Source organism: Antennarius striatus, chromosome 5 (assembly GCF_040054535.1).
Source record: "Antennarius striatus isolate MH-2024 chromosome 5, ASM4005453v1, whole genome shotgun sequence".
NCBI classification, from domain to species: Eukaryota; Metazoa; Chordata; class Actinopteri; order Lophiiformes; family Antennariidae; genus Antennarius; species Antennarius striatus.
This window is the reverse complement of record NC_090780.1, coordinates 23,281,510-23,288,507: the sequence shown is the minus strand read 5'-3', so window position 1 is coordinate 23,288,507 and position 6,998 is coordinate 23,281,510.

The following is a 6,998-nucleotide window of genomic DNA, read 5'->3' as shown; positions in this document are numbered from 1 at the left end:
TTACCATACAAGTCTTGTCCACTAGATGGCAGTGATTTCACACATTAATTCACAAACCCACTTCAAGCTTTATGTATTCCTGTAGAGAGAGTGAGAGAGAGGAAGAGAAAGTACAATTAATGTAAGTAGTCATGAGTTCTGACAGGACTTCATTATTACGTTATATTCATTTTTTTAATTGCAAAAATTGATCTAACTGCAATTTGCTCTGCAGGAGCTCCTTGACAGGCATTCCATTATGATTTCTAAATGCTTCTCTAAAACGTTTTGCTGATGGAAGGAATTATATTCTAATGCTTTATTAATGACCAGCTATTCGTTCGAATTTGGTTCCATTTGGAAGCAAAACAAACATCTGGTGATAAACCTTCCAAAATCGCCTCTCATTACACGAACATCTGGTTCTTTATTTAATTTAGAACAAGCCATACTTTATGCAATAATAAAGTAATCATTCTTATTCAATCTGCAATCTTTAATTTTACCTTGAATTGAGATGCAGGGCATCTAATCCAAGTATTTTTATTCATGTGGCTCATGAATTTCTACCGCTCTGCGGTACGCTGGCGACTTTTCCAGGGTGTACCCTTTCTTTCACCTGATGTCAGCTGGGACACGCTCCAACACAAACCCGTGACCTGCATTCAAATAAGAGTGAAGATGAGGTGATTTCTGGTCGATTCATCCAAAAGAAGATGAACGAATGAATGAATTTCTCTTGCGATCATCGTAGATCGAAAGCTGCCGATGTCACCAGCGTCCACAAGTTTGTACATCTGTAAAGCCAAACTTTTGTTTTCCACCTTTACATTGGCTTTTATCTGAGATGCTCGTGCTCTAGAGTGACATCTAGTGGCCGACATCTATTCAACGTTGGCTAGTCTGTGACACCATCGCAACACATTTTCCTCTGTTTTCAGAGATTGTGGGGAGATTAAGATTAATTTCATGACCCAAACTGAAGAAATTACAAAAACAGTCTAATGTCTATAAATTTATGATATCTATCTTTTTGATCCACTAAGTCTTTCCTGGTGATTGAAGACAGAAAATGCTTAAAACTCAGTCGTTCGGGTGACCCTAACCTCTAGAGATGACTGATAAACTCTTGTTTACTCACTCACAATCTCCCACCCTCCTTTAATGATTGGAAAAGCTTGATGGATAATGCTGGTTCACCGTTTGCGGTAATTCTCTGCTGATTTCCTGTTGACTTCTTTCTCCATCATGTTTGCGAAGGATTGAAATTCATCCTGCGAATGACTCAACACAAACACTCATTTTAGACGTTAAAATTAGTTTAATCACACTCCACCGATGCCAGCTTGGTGTGTGTGACTACCGCTGGTATTCCTGTCTGTGTTTATTCCACATGAACTCAGAAAGAGCAATCGTCCTTGAAAAGCAACAGAAACACAACAGGGAACGGTTATTAGCCTGAACTTTAATGCGTCTCCGTCTCCAGTGGAAAAAGGTCAACTGAAAAAAAAAGGAAGTGGTAGATAACATTTACGTTTATGTGCTCATCAATTATGGAGCACATAATTATGTTTTTGCAGCTCATACACAGCAAAGGGCACAAAGGGAGGTAATTAAGTTACTCAAAATATGTTGTTGGGTTGAAGCTCACTGGACCAGAGGCCCTGTCTGAGGTTACAGAAAATGAATGAATGATCACAGATCATTATGATCGGGTTATGTTGTAAGTCACAGTTTAAAGGGGGGAATAATGTCGTAACACATTGCATAATTTCTTCTGTATGTGTGTGTATATGGGGGGGGGGGTACAGTAGTTTGGTCAAAGTGCGTACCAGAGTTAAAGTTCCATCCTGGAGGGTCTTCTTCGCGGCGTCCTCGTGTCGGAGCAGACACCATCAGCACTCGATCCGTGTCCATCAATGAAACATTCAGTCGTCTTCTACGTTTATACATTATGGTTACTGCAGATTTCACCTTCATCCGTCATCACCAGAACCCCTGCTGTAATATAATCTCCCATCAGGAAGCAGCTCTAGTTTGTTGCCTCCATGTCTCTGATCTCCAGAACATCTCTTCACCTTCACCTCCTGAGATCCTCCTCCATCAGTCTGACCCCATGTCCACCTGACCACCATGGGGTTTAGATCTTTGAGTATGATGCAGAAAATAATACTGTATATACATGCTAATAACAATAATTCAGGGAGCAGCCAGAAGAAAAGGAAGAAGACGAGGAAAATGATGGAGAGGAAAAAGAAGAAGACGGTAGAGGAATCCTTCTTTCGAATAAACATAGCAATGCCAAACTGTAAAAAAAAAAAAAAGCATTTAAAAATGTAGCTTATATACAAACGTTTATATCAGCGCACGTTAAAGCAGAGTTTTAATTTTTTCCAACAAATATCACTTAGCTTAGTTTAGCTTCGTGAGATTGTGGAAACAAATAACCGTCCAAAAGCAATTTCATATTTGAATATCAAATATATATGAATGCACATCAACACAGACTAGTAACATTAATAGAGTGATATAATCTTGATCATCTCAGTTGACCCTCAGCAAGAACAGACATATTTCCATAACACTTTAATTTTTGAAAACGTAATTTATTTTTTCTCTTTAAGCTATATTTGAAGGCATTAACAATCTATAAAATGTATTCATGACCATTACTTTGATGTAATAATTCAGTATAAATAGAATTAAAGGTAAATTCCATGCACACATTTCATAACTTCCATTACATTCAGGCACACACGAGGACAAGGCAGTTAATGGTTATGGCTGTCGGTTACTGTCTAACGCCTCGCAGGTGGAATTATGCAGCATTTCCACCACGTTCCCAGTGTTGCAGAGTAACTTTTGTAATCATCAAGCTGCTTTTTCCATCTTCAACAGAAACAATCTCAGTGGAACATTAGTAGCATGTTCAGCGTGCTCGTAAAGCTCCTCGGGAGGTCACAGCGTCGTTACATGAACCCAGGGACACAGTTTTCATCTGGCCTCTCTGCACCCAAACCAAGTTACACATTTTTTTTATTATATGAAGGAATATTACTCAGTAAATTGAAGTATTTTATTCTCAATCGTGTCACATATACTTGCAGCTTGTGGCTGTATTATATTTCCATCACAAGTGCATGCTTTTTGCACTTTAATCATATTGACGTTGATGTACTGAAGCTCCTCATTTAGGAGGATAATTGCTCTGCGTGTCTGTTCTAATACCACTATGTTGTCTCAGATGTCGGCTTTTCTCATCCGATCTCCTCCATCAACCAAGTGTCTGCACCTAAAGGGGATTTAACTTTCTGCTGCGTATACTAATACTGTGGTACAGTGGTTATCACTGTTGCCTCACAGTGAGAAGGTTCGGGGTTCGATTCCTTTCTGTGTGAAGTGTGTATGTTCTCCTCATGTCTGCGTGGGTTCTCTGTGGGTTCTCCAGCTTTGTTCCAGCTCCAAAAATGTGCAATTTAGGTGAATTGGTGACTCCAGATTCTTCATAAGTGTGAGTGCATGCATGAGTGGTTGTTTGTCTATATTAGACCCCGCTGGTGATGTAACTGGGATGTACCCTACTTCTTGCCCATAGTCAGCTGGGCAACACCCTTGACCAGCATGGATGGATGGATTGATGGATAGACGGTACCTCTGTGAAGGTCAAAGCTGAACACGATGGTAGCTTGTGAACCACAGACGGACTACACCTGTGACCTGTGGACTTTCCGATTTCTATTTTAGTGCAATTTACCCAGGAAGAGCTTCCTGCAACCCAAAGACTGACGAAAGAGGCCTGAAACACCAGAGAGCTCGTCTCAACTGAAAAGAAACGATGTATTAGGAGATAGACCATCCCTCCGGTCCTCGCAAAATCAATACAGATTAGCGATTAGGAATCAGTGCAAAGATCCTGCTACTGAAAACTGAAGCCTTTGAAATATGTCTGAAGACAGGAAGTGATATTAGGTTATGTAAGGACTCTCAAGAAGAAGAAGCGAACACACAAACACAGGTTTGTGGCAGTTTGCTGCTTCTCTGTGTGTAGAAGAGAACGGTTGGAGAGAGAGAGAGTTTGGGGGGGCGTTCAGTGGACAGCCATTCATCCTGAGCTGAGGGAAGGTTTCCAAACCCCCCCCCCTCCCCTTCATCCCACCACCCTGACATTCTTCTGGGCTCAAAGAAGCCCCGGGACAGAAGTGGCCCAAAACTGGCAGAGACCGCTTGGATGTTGCCAGGGACAGCCACTCTGCTGAGGCGTTGCTGAGCCCCAAAGCGGTTTTGTCTTCCGTTGTTACCTCACTTCCTGGTTTGGAAAAGGCAGGCTAGAGGATCATTAAGCTCCAGAAGAAACCCTTACTATGTCAAACGTTCACACACCACCACATCTTGGGTGAGACGTCCATCATTCAGTTAGCAGCTTCACCCTGTTGTCAGGTAGAGTCTTGGAGACTGTCTCCTGAAGGACCTTCATCATGACTCTACTGTAAATGGATTCTATGGTCCTGAATGGACAAAGCTACGACTTACCCATTCATTGACTCGCTCACACACACACACACACACACGCCGGTGGTGTCATGATGTCATGATGGGTTTTTTTCCTGCACAGGGTAGGGATCAGCTGTTAGTCTAGAGGTGATGGAATTCTAGTAATGTGTAAAATAAGACAGCTTATTTAATAAATACTGTATGATGTGTACTGAATCCTCTTAGCTCCTGAATCCTCTTAAAGGCAACCCGTGAGTTTCCATTCTCCCTGTCGGCATTCCTGCAGGAATACAGTCGATGGGTCGAACCAAGACTCCAGAATCTGGAAAGATATCGGGAATATAAAGTCACCTACAAATAGATTGGGAATAAAACTCAGATGAGATGAAGGAAACTTTCCAACCGGGGAGTCTAGGGAGAAAGTACCATCATTTACCAGAAACTAGGCAATGACACGACCGGAAATGGAGTTTTAAAGAACAGAATTAGAATTAGCAGTCTTTGTTTGTAACCGTGAGATGTTTAACAGCTGATTTTAAAAGTCCAACAACAGAAAACAGAGCCACGCGTTTCGTCGAGCTTTTGAATTTTAACGACTTCAGATTCTGCTTTTCATTTCCTGTGCAGGGTCAGAATAGGTCACACGCTTATTTCATAGAAGGAAACTGTATTTAAGAAATGCATACATTCAAACATGTGTGTCACAGCTGTTGTCTTGGCGGCGGTGAACTGGCTCCTAGTTACGGACATTCATCCCTGAAGAAAAGGATGTTCAGCATTTTTATTTGATAGAAATCTGCTCACATAATTGTATTTTTAAAAAGTCTCATTCGTTGTGTTTTGAGTTAAAAAGCGACACAATGAAGAGACAAAACTCTATTGGTGGCTAACTTTGAGCGAATCCCACAATAACTTTCTTAAATCTCTTAACAAGCTCTTGGCTTTTGCATGGAAATATCCTCTGAAGAAGACAATCGCTGGAAAATCGAGTCTGGAAATATTCACTCCTTTAAACAAGTGAGGCGTGAAAATAAATGAATGACTAGCTTCACTTCATCTTCGCGTCTGTAACGGGTGATAAGTTATCACAAAGCAAAATCTCGCTCCCTTCCTGTTTAATCCAAAATTTGAGCGGTGCAGGGTTCAGAATTTCAGCTGCGTGTTCACACCGGGTGTGAACCGGTTCTGCTCAGGAGTTGTGTACATGTTGCATGTTCCGCTCCCCGAGGGTTTCCTTCGCTGCTGATGCTGATGCTGAGCCAAGCGGCTGCGTATCAACGAACGGCACAACAAAGCTGCAAGGCCCTCTGGAGACGTCGTTAGCCGCTCTCCCTGGATCGCCATCGGAAGGCTGAGGCAGAACACACCTTTTTCTGTCGCGTGTCACACAAAACACACACACACACTTTAATGGAAAACAGCTCCAGGCTTGCCACCGTATGTAATAGTGTGCAAAGATTACGGCTGATTTAGAAACGTCTTCTTTATGGCCCTGCCATGAGCTGGCGTCTCATCCAGGGTGTACCCCGTCTGTCTCCCGTAGCCAGCTGAGACAGGCTGAGATGGTCTCGTCTCCTTTAATGGTTGTATTTCCTTCAATTTCGATAGTTGCTGTATTTTTTTTAAAATATGGTTCAGAAAGTAATTCACACTTCACAATTTAACGCAAACGTTTGAACCCAGTGACCGTCACACGGTGGACGTTTCCCCTGACATAACACTCGAATGCCAGGACGATGTCCCAGCGCTGTGCTCCAGGTTGTAAATCATACAGTAAATACAGGCGGCCTGACAAATCATTATCGACCCACTGCTGCCCGATTGATCAGCAACTACACAGATAACAGGTTGTGAAACCTGAAGCCCAACCAGATCAGCATCACCACCCAATCAAAGTCGATAAAAAAATATCACGGAATATGGCAATTTCATCACTGGCTTCTGATTGGATGGGCAGCTGACGGTCTTTATATATTTATAACCCCATTGCACATACATATATTTTTCATACTGCACATATCTGTTTATTGTATATTTTAGTGTTAGTGTTGGCTTTATGTCTATTAAAATTTGCTGCTTTATGTGCCTTCAATTGCCCCTTGGGAACAAATAAAGTTTTTTTGAATTGAATTTGAATTGAATTGAATTGAACTGAATTGAACTGAATTGAATTGAATTGAACTGAAATGAATTGAATTGAAATGAATTCAAATGAATTGAATTGAACTGACAACCAACTTCCTGTATCCCTTACTTTCATTAATCCCAGATGCACTAGTGAACACCTTGTGATACCACATTAATATAACCCTCCACCATCTGATGCACCAACCCCACGCTTAGATACCCCAGTAGTATCTATAAAACACCACCATGAGTACATGATGGGTGTGGGGGCTCTCCTACCCTCTGGGTCACCCATGGTCCAAGTTGCCCACCTATTCTATTCACCTACTCACAGCTGGATGGAACCGGCCCTTTTCCCTCCTATGTTAAGGTGATTACAAAACTTGAAAACTTGTACTTAT